Source organism: Tupaia chinensis, unplaced genomic scaffold (assembly GCF_000334495.1).
Source record: "Tupaia chinensis unplaced genomic scaffold, TupChi_1.0 Scaffold146837_1, whole genome shotgun sequence".
Classification (NCBI taxonomy): domain Eukaryota; kingdom Metazoa; phylum Chordata; class Mammalia; order Scandentia; family Tupaiidae; genus Tupaia; species Tupaia belangeri.
In genome coordinates, this window is record NW_006206691.1 from 744,112 (window position 1) to 759,452 (window position 15,341).

General features: G+C 43.2%; 1 pseudogene; it reads right to left on the reverse strand.

Moving 5' to 3' along the window:
• Nucleotides 1-13,867: 13,867 nt before the first annotated feature.
• On the reverse strand, nt 13,868-15,132 carry LOC102473162 (glycoprotein-N-acetylgalactosamine 3-beta-galactosyltransferase 1 pseudogene; annotated as a pseudogene).
• Between the last annotated feature and the right edge of the window lie 209 nt (nt 15,133-15,341).

Sequence of the window (15,341 nt, forward strand, 5' to 3'; positions counted from 1 at the left end):
GAAAAACCACAAAAAAAAAAAAAAAAAAAAAAAAACACCAGTTTTACAGCCATTTACAAATTCATTTCAGTATTCTACATCTATAAATAGCCTCACTTTTTGACTTCAGTCTTTAAACTTTTAAGGGTTCCCTCATTTAATGACAAGTTCGTTTTGCGTCTAGTCCCACTTTCGTCTGTTCTGAAAGAGCCCTTTGACTGAATCTAGGCCCCCGACACCATCATTTTCATCTTCGTGGAAGAGAACACGAAGGCTTGATTCGATCTGGGAGGAAGCACTACTTGGCTACTGCTCAGGTCGCTCCCCTCATGTCCATCGTTGGCAAGGCTGCCACTAAAGGACTCAGACTCGCAGCCCTCCAGAGTGCCCTGAGCTGCTCCCCCATCCCTGAGCAAAGAGAAAGCCTGCAGAGCTCCGCCGGGCCGCTCAGAGCCTCCCGCATGTCCTGCAGGGACGCCCTGACTCCTACACCAGCTCTCCTCCTGGGCCGCCAGGCTCTACACCACCCTCAAAGGACTAGGAATCTGGGCCTTTCCAAAGGGGATGCCTTAGACAGCTGCAGCGAACAGCCGCCAGCCTGTCCCATGGGCTCTCCTCTGTAGAAAGCACCCTTCTATGGCCAGGTGGTGGCGCAATGTAAAGGCAACTGGGTTCAGCTGGCAGGTAACCCAGGAACCTCCCAGGTGAGACAGCTGCCCGCTGCGGAGGGGCATGTGCGTGCCTGGGAGATGGTCCAGAACAATGATCCTCTAGAGTGCTTGTCTCTGGTTTTAGGCTCTCTGGCTCTCTCGGAATAAATAAACCTTTATAAATGAAAGCTCCCTCTCCGTAGTTCCCACCCACTTCTCCTGGACGTCGCAGCATAACTCATCCCCACTCCTCAATTCTCTCCTCACTTCCTCTCTGAACTCCCAGTTTGAAATCAGGACGGTTTGACTCCCTGTTCTCCACGCGTTCGTATGCTCTTTTCTATTCCGTGAAGTCCAGAAACGGGACTGACAGGCTTCAATTAATAGTGTCTCTAATGTAATAAATAGCAATAACAGTATTAATAGTAATAATAGTATTAATGCTATTGAGAGTGTAAAGATAACATGGGAAGACTTAAAAGTCTTTGATAAGTTCAAACAATCCCAACTTTATAAATTGTACCTACATACAATAATGTGCCTATCTCTATACCCATTAGTGAGGGATGGTTTTCTCTTTCAATTCAATATAGCTTTTTGAAAATATAAGCAGTTTATTCAGAAAAAATTACTCCTATTTAAAAATACTTTCTTAGAAAACTATTTTTCTATGTCCCTGATTCCCTTCTCTCCACCCCTTTAATCTCCAACTACAAATCCTAGGGAGTTGGAATAGAGACAAATTCAATCTAAACTTCATGAGGAGGGGAAAAAAATCAATCAAATAAATAGTTAAAAGAAACAAGCACATTTGATGTATTCAATTTTAGCAAACTGACTGGGCATCTTGCCTTTGCCAGCCACTCAGAGGCACTTGGTGAGTGTCGGCTCCATGCTAAATCAAAGGGTTGCGGGTTCCAGGCGTGCGATCTGCTTGTGAGAAGGTCTCCGAACACACACTACTCTGATTTGGGGCTCAAATTGCAGTCTTTTCCTATGAGACATGGAAGCATCACAGTATCTGAAATTTGGGAGGGTCTCTACAAAGTAGCAGGTGGCACATACACTTCCCAACAGCTCCTTCAGATCCTCCCTAGCAGTTTCCCCAAACTCTGGAGATGCAGGTCAGGGCGGGCCTCTCTGGATGCTCACCACAGCACTGCGATGAAGAACGTGGGTGTGGGGCGGATGCTCATGTGGCTCTGCTCACCTGGTGACGAACATGGACTGTAACTCTCAGAGAGCTGTCTCTGGTGAATCGATATAACCACCAGTAAATGCAGAACGAAGATTTATCATTGGATTAAAACCCGTGTGTGTGTGAGCAGAAGTGGAAGGCCCTGGGAGACAAGTCAATAAAGACATTTCCTTGTTCCTAGCAGGGTCCTTCCTTCGGATAACGATGTTATGTGTCAGCTATGTTTCCTAGGCGCTGCCAGCATATTGCCCGTCCTGTCCAATGCGGAGAGAACAAATGTCACTATAACTGACCTGCACGGCAAGCCTTCTGCCTTCCTCCTTTGGAAAAGACAGTTCACACATCTTGGTTTAAAAAGAAATCATAAAAACTTGTATAAAGAATACACTTCGGGACCAGCAGTTAGCGTAATGGCTATGTCGCTGGACTCCCATGTAGTCGACCGCGGTTCGCATCTCGGACCCGGTGGCTTAAACTCATGCCGGGCGCATGTGCGTGCGTGCCCAAGATCCTGAGAGGAAAATGGAGGAGAAGGGATTGCGGCGTGGCCATTCCCCCTGGGAGGTGATTTCTCACTTTCTATCTCTCTGTCTCTCTCTGTCTGGCAAGCGCACGTGCCCTATAGCAAAAACCTCTCCAAAAAGAAAAAAAAAAAAAAAAGAATTAGACTGAGTCAGGCTGACACTCCCCTGGTAACTGCACCTGGCAGCCCCTCCATGAAGGACGACAGGGAGGCAGGGTGGTACGGAAACCTAAACAATCTAGCCTAGGCAAACATGAAAATTGGAAGGCAACTCCCTTAGCGTTTGTATAGTATATGCATAGAACAAAACATTCCATTGTACCCCATAAATATGTGCAATTATTTTTGGCCAATTGAAAATAAAAAATAATGTTAAAGAAGCCAGATTAGGTACAAAACTTTTAAAAGACAAATGCACACACTTTAGCATGGACTTATGGCTCCCTCTTGTGTTAACTTCTGAGAAGTGCAGACGTGTATTCAAATAGGGTAATCTTATTCAGAAATCCTACTCTGGTTTTTTTCGTTTGTTTTTGTTAGATATAGCAAAGCAGGGAGTTTATTGAAGGTGAGGGAGGGAAAAACAGAGCACCCAAGAAGATGGGAGGGTTCCTGGAAAATGGGTTACCAAGGAAGAACTGAGGTGAGGGGTTTTTGAGTTGGGAAGGGCTTTGTCAGACTTGTTCTGGATGGGGCTTCTGCATGCATTCCTCTCGTGGTGGGGCAAAGCACGTGCTGGATGGGTCCAGTTATTGTCCTAATTTGGGTAGGAGGTCAGGTGATTCTTTGTCTAGAAGTATTGACCTTTAAAAACCAGTATCTTATCCTCTTCCTGAAATGTGGTGGGGCCTGGAGAACGCCTTTGTTTTAGGTTTAGGTCATGCTGCCTCGGTCAACCATTCTCAGTTGTGAAAATCCATTTGATCTATCTGATTCAATCTCCAGGAACTGTAAAGAAGACAAACGTTTGTAATACCACATCTCAACTCCAGGTTTGTCTTAAATCTGTATCTTATTTCATTTTCAGAGACCCCTCTGGAGACAGATGCCATGCAGGTACTAACTCTTGGGAACAGGAGGAAATGCAGATCTAAGGGACCAAAAGGGAAAATGCTGAAGGGATAAGAGAGTAGACGGGGACAGAGAAGGATTCCAGATGACTCTCAGGTTTCTGAACTGGACAGGCTGCACGCTGTTTATCAAACAGAGACGGGCTTTTTTTTTTTTTTTTTAGGTTTTTGCCATAAGGCACGTGTGATGACTAGAGAGAGACAGAGCTCACAGTCACAAAGCTCACCCATTGCAGAATAGTCTGTGACATTTCCCAGTGCCCCTACATCGGGTCTCACACTCTTCACAGGGCATCCCAGGCTGAGGATGAACATCCACAGTTCCCCTCACTGCCAGAGCCAGGCAACGTGGGCAGGGAGCAGCTGTCTCTCAGAGAGCAGGATGAGGGAGACAGCCAAGACAGCCAGAGCCAGCAACAAGGCTTAGCTAGAATTGGGGCGGGGTGGGGGGGGCAGGCAGGTGAGCTGCATCCTTGCCCCTCTGCCTGTCTGACCTGTGCTGAGCAGCTGGGCAGGAGTCCCTGCTCTGTGCAGGTGAAGGGACCAGGGACCTCAAGCTGGAAGGTGAATGAGTAGCCTGCAACCCAGTGAGCTCCATCCCCAACCTCTCCCAGTGCTCACTCGGTTCAGCCACTCTGCTTCTCCCCACAACCATGCACACGTGTGTCTGTCTTCATCTCACCTTCCACTGTTCACACTGGGAATTTCCCCAACCTTCAAGGCCAAGTTCAAATGTCACCTCTCCCCGCTGGCTATGCCTGATCTTCTCCCACTAGCCCCCTCCTACCACAGCATGCCTCTCCTCTGTAGACTCATCACTGTTTTGTGCTAAGACTTGTTTACAAGGCACACACTGTTCACTGGTTGTCTGCCTCCACAGTCTATGAGCACTCAGAGAGACCACCCTGTCATTCCCTTTGGTGTTGATAGAAAGGCAGGGAGGAGCGTACACAAGCTTGAACCAGACTTACCTGGATCTAGATCTCAACCCAACCACTTCATTTAAACTTCCTATGTCTATTTCCATATGGTAACATGTTGTTCCATATGGCAATATGTTTCTATGAAGATTAGATAAATAATATATGTGAAGCTCTTACACATAGAGAGCAGTAGCGCTAATATATCTTTGTTCACTTTTTTTTTTTTTTTTTTTTTTTACCTTTTTAGATATAGGGTATCTAAAAGGGGTGGCCTTGAACTTGTGATCTTTCTGTATCAGCCTCCCCAGTAGCTAGGATTATGGGCATGTACCCCTGTACCTGATTTATTCAATATTTTTGTTGTACCAACAGGGAAACAGGAATAGAGAGAGAAATCAACTTGTCCAAGGTCACAACACACCTTCCAGGAACCGAACCTGGTTCAGTTCCCAGACCATCACTTTTCTGTTTTGTTTCATTTCCTATAGGGCACACGCACTCACCAGAGAGACAAGAAAGGCAAAGAAGAGAGAGGAAGTGAGAAAGCATCTTGCAGAGGGGGTCGCCACACCATAATCCCTTCTCTTCCATTGTTCTCCCAGGATTCTGAGCATGAACGCATAGGCCAGCACATTTTAAACCAACCAAAGCATTCTATCCCATTTGCTACTCTGATTCCTTCAGCACATAACATTGGAACCAACACACTTTACACATGCACTCTAGACAGCATTTCTATCATCCCTTTCTTCTTTCGAATAAAGTCAAGTTCTCCAAAAGCAGCGTCTGGCTATTCCCCTTCCTCTGTCCTCTCCCTTGCCCAACACAGGAAGGGACACATAATAGGCATTGAAACACACTCGCAAAACCAAGTAAGCCTCAGCTTCAATATCCAGGTCATCAGTCTGTACTGCCAACCCTAAACTCGACATGCTCCCCAAATCTGTCCCCTTCTTGTCATTCCCACTGGCACTGCTGACTCGTGTGTGTTCACTTCTCACTCACACCTAGTTTTGGGCTTCTGAGGGTGACGATGTGACAAAGCAGATACACAAGGGTGGATCTTGAGGTCCAGAGCTGGACCAGGGAGGTACTGCCCTAAGTGACCAGATCAAAGCCACTTTCGAAGCCAGGTCAGAAGGATAATAACATGGCTGGAAAAGAAAAGCAGTTGATTGGCTTAGAAGCCAAGTTCACACAAATGGAGAAGCAAGGGAGAGGAGCTGCGGAGATGGAGTGACGCAAGGCAATTACTACAAAGGAGCCTGGGGAGAAGGGAGCATTTTCCTTTCCTTCATTTTATTCCTTTTTTCTTTTTGGCTGTAGTCCACCTGGCAAGTGAGTAGGCTGGCCTGAAAGTAGCTCAGATTCTCCTGTATCTTCCCTAAATATTGCCAGCTGACCTTGGGCAAGATTCTTTCTGTAGTCGTGGGCTTCAAAAGAAAAAAAAAAAAAAATAGAAAGAGGGAAAGAAAAAAAAAAGTCTTCTCCTTCACCTTCCTCTGATCATTAGCACAGAGATTACTCCAGGCCCTGTCTCCTTTCCATAATTTCAAGTCAGGTATGAGCCAGAGCTCAGATACACCTTACTAGTCCTTAAAGCTGGAGCCTCTTTCCAGCTAGATCCTCAGTGTTTCTGGAATTGACCCAAAGATTGCTACCTTTCAGTCACCTTTCCGATACTGAGCACAACCCCAACCGGCAGATAGATTTTCCCCTAAACCCAAGCCAGACCCCGTGGCTGGGATTCTATTCATGGTCTAGGCTCAGAACAGTAGGCTTCCATATGCCTGAGACAAAACCCTGCATTCTGAGAGCCTTTGGCCTTTCTATTGTTCTAGTCTCCAACAAGGTGAGGGGACAGCAGTGACCTGGAGAAGCAATCCACAGATACTACCACCTCCACTGCAGCTGCCAGCACATCACACAGAAGTGAACACATCAGGACCTCCTGCAGCACCCAGCAGCCCTGAGGCAATCCCCTCCCTGCCACAAGTGCACATTTGCTGTTGCTCTGTCTCTCACTGCCTGCTGTCCCCTAGCCCCTGAGATGACCATGTCTGTGATCTAACTATAAAGGAAGGTCCTGCTGAGGCCCAGCAATCTTCCCTGCAGCTCGGTATGCTTTTTGCACTTGCCAATTATTTTTAATGGATACTTATTGCTTGACCAATCAAAGAAAATGCAATCAGAGCCATTACAAAGACCAAAGTTCCTTTGCAAAGACTACCTGCTCCTGGAAATGTTTCTCGATTTTCTCAGAACATACACTCAGAATATTTTGTAGAGATAGCTCTCAGTGCAGTTCACAAGTAATAGAGATTCAGTATTTAATGACAGCCCTCTTGTGGAGCAACCCTGGTATCCACCAAGGAGGGCTTAGGAGGTCACCAAACAGCAAAGAACTGGAGCTGGAGGGCCGTAAGCACTCAGGCACTTTGTCGAATTTGAGAAATCATAACTAGAACAGCAGAAATATTGATCAGCCAGAACTTGCGCTTGAAGCCTGACCTTTGAAAAATGCCAGTGAGAGATGAGGACATTTTCTGCAATAGTAACAACGACAAGCATTTATTGGAAGCATATTATGTACCAAACATTCTACTAAATATTATCATGTCGAAGAATGTCCTCCCCATGAGCTAGGTATTTCTCATCAGGCTGATGGATTGCAGAGTTTATGATTTGGTATATAGTCTCTTGTAGAACAGCATTTGTACAAAAAATAACTAAGCTGGCTTGAAATGCAAAGGCATAAATGCATGCACACATACACAGACTCACCAACTCACTAAGCAAATACATGATAGATATGTAAATAGATAATGAAAACATGATTTAGGTCTCACCAAATTCCCATCAACTATGAAAATAACAATTCCAGTTTGGTTTCAGTTTTGGAAATTCACATTAAAACATTAATTACAAAGGTAGACTCCTTCTAGAAGCATTTGCTCTTCGGCATCAGTGAGACCTTATCACCAGGATGCAGAGGTAAGGGTTGACTATCAGTTAGGGATGAAGGATGCACTCTTTTTTAGACAGCAACATTCCCAGGGAAAGATCAGGAACCTGAAATAAATAACCAATTGGAACGCCTTCCTCCTGGCTCACATGAACCCCCCCCACACACACACACACACACACACACCATACTTTGAGCTTCTTTATTACTAAAGTTGTCCAAAACAGGAGAAATCCTCTTGTTAGAATTGAGTTTCACAGAAAAAGCTGTCGATGGGAAACTCCATATTTTAAAAATGCCATTATCCATTGAACTCAGACCACTTTTTTTCCCCATCTTCAAATTAAAAAAAAAAAATCCATTTGATTATAGTAACTACTTACCTCTTTGTAAATAACAAATAAATCATGAATCATATGAGCTTTGCCTTTTTCTCTTCCATTCTTGCTTTGTCTTTATTAAACACACACACACACACACACACACACACAGACACATTAGGAGAATGTATAATTTTTCACTTTGCTCCTCACACTCAATTGATTTCCAGCATGAAAAAAAAAAGAGTATTAGCCAGAAAAAAAGGAAACCAAGTGATGCCCTCAAACCTCATGAGATCCTCTTAATAACCATTTAATCCTAAATTGTGTTCACAAATGCTAATTATAAACATCCTTAATTGTGCATGTCGCCCCTTATGGTTGAGTGCGATTCAATTTCTTGGACTTTGACATAATGTTCTACTACTACATCACTAGCCAAGGAACTGTCAGGAATTGTGCTTTTTTATTTTCCTTGCAGGGAAGCGAAAAATGGGTCAGCAGTTCAAACCTAGTAAATCAGTATCTATCAGTGAGAAATGTGTCTTGGGATGTAAGAGTCCTTGCCAGGGCATGAAATGGGACCTCTTACAGCGATAGTTCTCTATGAATTAATAAACCCATTGAATTAATCAATGTAATTACTGTGTGCACAGAACTGTGTAAGTCTAGAGACTTGGAGATGAGTTAAGATACAGTTTCTATCTTCAGAGACACTTTATATTAGACAGAGAGACAGAGAGTCAATGAAGTGCCCTGAAGATGAGAGGTACTCTTACCTGCAGTGTAATAAGATCATGTATCCATTTACAGATGCTTCAGACTGGCCTGCAGCTCAGATGAAGTCTCATGGTTCTTGCTCTCCCCTTTCTTTTTTTTTTTTTTTTTTGAGAGATTTTCACTGTAGGGCGCGTGCGCTCGCCAGACAGACAGAGACATAGAGACAGAAAGCGAGAAATCACCCCCCAGGGGGTATGGTCACGCCGCAGTCCCTTCTCCTCCATTCTCCTCTCGGGATCTTGGGCACGCACGCACACGCACCCGGCGTGAGTTTTAAGCCACTGGGTCCGGGACACGAACCACGGTCGACTACGTGGGAGTCCAGCGACATGACCATTACGCTAACTGCTGGTTCCCTTGCTCTCCCCTTTCTGTGCCACTTCTCTTTAGACCTGATATCTTTACCATCTTGCAGAAACTCAGTGTGAACCATTTTCAGAAGAGGTGAGCTCTCAGGAGATCTTGGCTAATCACCTGCAAGACAGTAGCAGGAAACAGCTCAGGGGCTCCTCAACTCCTTTAACAGAATGCTTTCATTTCCCCATTCTGAAAGGAGGCAGCCCAGTAAGCAAGCTGTTTAGGTCGCACCTGCCTATCTGGGGGTGAAGTCAGAGAACCTCAATCCACCCTCTAAATGCAGGGATGAGGATTTCCTTTCATAATGAGAGGTAAAGGTAGTACTGCTGATATACCAGAGTTGAGATTGACAGTCACCACCATGGTGGAGGACCAGGACAAGGTCTGAAAGAGACGGATGCAGTAGACTGAGAAAAAAAATGGAGGCCCCTAGGAAGAGACACAGAGGACTTAAAGAATAAAAAGGAGCAGAGAAGAAGGTTGTGGAGAACAAAATCAATGTACTGAACACCACTGTGCTATGCCAAGTGTGCAGTTTACATCCTATGAACCAGAGCTCAGCAGCAGAAAATCACATAGCTTTCTTTGCCTGTGAATATCCCCATTGTGCTCTTGACCTCTCATTTCCATGGATGATAGGAATAAATAAAAAGGAACTCTTAAACTTGCCAACCAGAGTGCATTTATTTCTCCTTTAAAACTTTTTTTCCAAGTAAATAAGCTATCAAGCTGTAATAAGCATTTGCTTTTAAAAAATACTCATTTCTAGGGACCAGCAGTTAGCGTAATGGCTATGTCGCTGAACTCCCATGTAGTCGACCGCAGTTCACGTCCCGGACCCGGTAGCTTAAAGAACTCATGCCGGGCGTGTGTGTGTGCCTGCCCAAGATCCCAAGAGGAGAATAGAGGAGAAGGGATTGCGGCGTGGCCATCCCCCCTGGGGGGTGATTTCTTGCTTTCTGTCTCTCTGTCTCTGTCTGGTGAGTGCACACGCCTGAAAGCAAAAAAAAGCCTCTCCAAAAGAAAAAAAAAATACTCATTTCTATTACTGAAGATTAAGACACTCATCTTTGACAACAGAAATATTTGGAGTTATGTTAAATCTAAATAAAGATTAGTTTATAGAACATGTGTGTGTTAAACATACAGAAAGGAGTCAAAGATACATATAATCAAAAGGCGCCTGGGTACTACAATTCCTTGTGTACACTAAATATTAAAGAGATTTATGAGACACTAAATATTCAGAGGCACCAAATATATATGAGCATTTAATACACACGAGACCTTAATTTAGCTACTCATTGGAGATATCCATTCTTTTCTATGTATCCTCTGCCCAAGAAACACAAATAAAATAGAAATTAGCCAGCTGTTCATCCAGCTAATTGGCTAGCTGCAGCTGTTGACCAGGTGTACCTGTCCCTGAGTACGTCATGGCCTATGGTGCCTTCCATCTGTGGGCTTCTTCCTCGGACTTCCTCTCTGGTCCTAGTAACCACCTCATTAGTGAGGAAAGTCAACGTTGTAAAAGGAGGCAGGATTCAGATATTGTAGTCATTTGATCCCAACAGCTTCTCCAAAGTTAATTCTTCCAAGTGTTAACTTACCTCACCTTTCCCCACTTCTTCCCCTTTGTGCATTTCAATTGATTTAATAAAGAATGTGGTTCCACTATATAAGTTTGGTCTGTGGGTTTTTCTATTCTATGGCCTCTGGAGTGGCCTGGTACCACATGCCTGTCTAGTTACAGAGGCTACTGCAACTTTAAGCTAATTTCCTATTTACTACAAATCACTTACTACAAATTTAGATGAATCATGCTTTTTCTAATATCTCAAAAAGTCACTCTTCATCCTGTTTTGATACTGTCTGGATTTAGGTCAAGACAGGTTCATGGTTGCAGAACTAGGGATAGAGGCTCTTCTCTGTACACTACCCAGCTTGTCGGAACACTGAGTGCTCTGCTGGTGACTGAAGAGATATAGCCCCTGCTAGTCTGTCCAGGATTAGCCTGCTTCTGAAAATGGAAGACGTGCTCTGGATTTGCCGTTTGCCTCCAGTCACCAGGGTGCCCCGTGCTGTGGTATCTTTACCCCAACCCCAGTTCATCTTTATTGCACTCAATCCTCTTCCATATCTTGTTCCTTCCACAAACGCATAAAGGAGTACCCTCTTGGGTTCCTGCATGCCACCGCAGGCTGAAGACACTGGAAAGGCTCATCACGTGAGGTTCATTCACCAGGACACCTCCCATTCAGAAGGGTGTGTGACTTCTCCTGTACGGTGCAACGTATGACAGGAAAGAAGAACCATGTTTATTTAGGTTGAATAATTTAATATTACATTTCATATTCTTGGGCTATCAGTCAGAGATTTTATCTTTTTGTTTTTTAGAGGGTTTTGCCTTGGGTTTTTGCACTTGCCAGAGAGAGTTAGAGACAGAGATAACGAGAGGGAAACTGAGAAATCACTCCCCAGAGGGGATGGCCACACTACAATCCCTTCTTTTCCATCCCCCTCCCAGGATCTTGAGCATACACAAATGTACGCCTGGAGTGATTTTCAAGCCACTGGGTTCAGCACTTGAACTGCGATTGCCCATGAGGGAGTCCAGCGATATAACCGCTACACTATCTGCTGGCACAAAAATTTTATTATCTTGGGAACCAGCAGTTAGTGTAACGGCTATGTCGCTGGACTCCCACGTAGTTGACCACGGTTCACATCCCAGACCCGGTGGCTTAAAACTCACACCAGGCGCGTGTGCGTGCGTGCCCAAGATCCCGAGAGGAGAAGGGAGGAGAAGGGATTGTGGCGTGACCATCCCCCCTGGGGGGTGATTTCTCGCTTTCTGTCTCTCTGTCTCTCTCTGTCTGTCTGGCGAGCGCACGCGCCATATGGTGAAAAACCTCTCCAAAAAAATATTTATTATCTTATCCCTAAAAATATCCCAGACCAAGACTGAGGGAATGGAGTGTTGAGTTCCTTCTCAGAGACATCATAATTTAGTCCCTGTTTGATGATTTAGTTCCCTTTTCAGCTTTGGAAAAATCTCTTTTGATGTGATATCCTGTATTTCATGATGCTGTTTCTTAGAATAAAACACATGACTAACACTTTTAAACCTTGTTCTTAAAGTTGAACAAGTAGGCAATACTCTTTTCTTTCTACTAATCTTGGACATCAAGATGATGAAACCAAATTTGCCATGGAATTTGAACCTGAAAGCTGAGCATTGCTCTTACCAGTTCTAGGCTGGATTCATTTTCCCATTGACCGGGATGCTGATTGACTGGAGTAGACACTTAAGCAGAATGTAGAATGATAAGGAATGCAAATATGTTAATTCAAACTCTACTGATATTAGCCTTATTCATAAAGTATGTTTTTGTTGGCTATTCATTATTCAGCTCAATTTGCTTTACAAATTGAATTGAGTATCTACTATATTCCAGGAAATGAGTTAAATATATAGTGATAAACAAGATGCTAAGGAGTACTCCCTTAACAGAATTTACATTCTAGTGGGAGAGATTGGTAACAACTATACAAACATAAACAAGATGATTAAGAATTGTCAGAGATATGTAAAATTGTTCAGCAAACAATCTCAGAAGCTCATATCTGATAACCTGGCATGAAATTAACTGAGGAAATGTTCTCTGCTGTCAGTGGAATAGATTGCTCCTCATATTCTCTGTTAACTGCATGGGTCCAGAGACAACTAGACAGCTAGAGTTTCCCACCAATCCTAAACAATTTACACCTCAACTCAGAATGCCTATGCCTAAGACCAGCAGCTAAGCAAGTGGCAAAGCTCAATTGTGTGACCTGCTATTTCTTTTCTGTTCTTGTCCATTGCTAGATTACATGGAAGCTTGCCAGAGACAAACAGAGAGAGAGAGAGAGAGAAACTGAGACAGGACCCACCCCCCCAGGGGCATAGTCATGCTGCAATCTCTTCTTCATCTCCTCCTGCCTGTTGGGATTTGGGGCACACAGGCACATGAACCTGATGTGTTTTTCAATCCACCGGGTCCAAGACTCAAACCACACAGTCAACCATAACCACCTTAACCTTAACCACCATGCCATTGGTTGGCCACATGACTTGCTTTTTTTCTTTCTTTTTTTTTTTTAATTTCAAAATGTAGTTTGATTAATGCACTCTAGGATAAGTGCCATTCTTATTTTTTTTAAGACAGATTTTTGCTATAGGGTATATGTGCTCGAAGGAGAGACAGAGAGACACAGAAAGTGAGAAATTACTCCCCCTCCCGGAGGGATGGTCATTCCACAATCCCTTCTCCTTCATTCTCCTCTTGGGATTTTGCACATACATGCATCTGGCATGAGTCTCAAGCCTCCAGGTCTGGGATTCAAACTGTGGTTGGTCATGTGGGAGTCCAGTGATATAACTACTATGCCACCTGCTGGTCTCTGTTAAGTGCTATTCTTATTCTACCTTCTTTTGGAAGAAATACTGCCAATTATAAATCATCACACAAAATTTTGATTAGATAAAACCTGTGTATGTGTGAGGGCATTGGTTCATTTATAATTCATGCTGAACAATATATTTCCTTCTAAAATTTTCTTTAAGACAGATCTGTTTAGTGTCATGTGTGTTACTAACATGGTGCAGTGTAGTTTTGGCAAATTTAACTTGTTGTAGTTCTCAGTAATGATAATATAGGTCAGGAGCAATCAACGAAATTTTTTTTCTAGTTCCTCTAAATGGCCATCATTTAAAAAATACAAATTCTTTATATGTGTGTGTGTATAAAACTATCATATGTAATAACAGTTTTTATAAATAACCTATATATAATAAAAGTTATATATATATACACATATATATATACATACATACACATGCACACATGCACACATATATAAAACTATGTCAAAACACATTTTAACAAACTTCACAACTCATTTCAAGCTTTGGTTTATAGTTATTCACATGAAAGTGTTCAATATGGAATGTTCACTTCGAAAGAATTCCTCACCTGGGATTCTAGTGTTCTATGTCAGAAATGCAGAAGTCCTTCAGTGCAGTGCTAGACATTTTACCTCTGTCAGTTCATGCTTTTCTTTCAAGGGTTTCCTAATTTTCCTTTTGGGTCTTCATTTTTGTTTACTTGTCCTATTTCCTTTAGTATATTTTAGATAAGACAGGTTGATATCTGTATGGGTAACCACATGGATGAAGCTGATAAATGGTATTCTAATTCATCCATAGTTGCAGAATCAACATAGTGAAAAGAAACTGCAAAATCAGAACAGCATTCAGGACCCTCTACAGGAAGTTAATAGTTATAATTCTAGTACCAAAAGATTTGGGGTAAATAATCTTTAACTCTATGGTGTTCTGATACAAGCGGATGAAAACTTTATTTTCCAGTGGCATCTCTGGAATCTCCTGCTTCTACTTTCACAATTTCTATGCATTGCCCCAGTGCTAAGTCTTCGATGGAAGAAGTATGTGTACATTTTTCTGTTTAAAAAACATTGACGAATCTCTTCAAGGCATCTTTCCTTAGTACATATCCTATTCCTCCACTCATGTAGCCCTGCTTTACATAGGGCTTAAACCTTCTCCCAAAGTAAAGGGGATCTTCAGAGTTATATTTTAAAAGAAGCCATCTCAAATTGTCTAGTATGGCATGTCTATGACTATATGTATCATCTTCTGCTTTCATAAACCAGTCAGCACCTCCTAAATAATTGTTATGGACATACTTAGAAGCCCTCATTGGTTTCCAGATCTCTGCCTTCTTTGGTTTTTAATCCCACAGCAAGGAAGTCTTTATTTTCTTCTGAACTCATGAACAATACACTATTACAATGCTGGGCCCATGTGGCTTTGACATGTTTGGCATTTTTCTCTAGATTTTGGGGGCCAGTCATAACCCAGCAAAGAACTTTTTCTGGTAGACGTTTTTAGCAATGTCTGCATTCTCATCTTTATTTTGGTTTGAATCTGCATCGAAGTTTATTTATCCTTCAGGATGATTTTGTTCACTATTATCTGAATGCCAAGCATGAAGATCATTATAAAGAATACTTAATTGGGCGTCACTCTGTTTCCCCCCAAAAAAATTCCTAAATAACTGAGAACATCTAAATAAATAAATAAAAATCCTATTGCTGATCCATTCAAGAAGGCTAAAAATTCAGCCAGGATTTAGAGGCAATCTCCAGAAAGTGTGTTTCTGACACAAGTCGCAGCTTCTTCTCGCCCCTCCAGGGGGCGTAGTGAGGCGAGACTCCAGACCCGCGACCTCACCTCTTCTGGGCAGCCGCAGAAGTGCTTCGCAGCCGCTAGGGGCGCTCTCTGCTGTGCAACTCGTTTCCCCATGGCGGCCGACTAGGCAGGCTGACTTGCTATTTCTTATCTTTCAGGTCTTCGCTTAAATCTGGTTTACTCAAGAAAGTCCACTTGGGCTTTCTTCTCTTGGCACACAGAAGCTATCAACAAGCTTTCCCAGGTTGCATCCTGGTCAACTAGGAGGGCAGTGATGCCGTCTTGGACATGCGGTCTTTGAAATGACCTTTGACCTGCCTGTG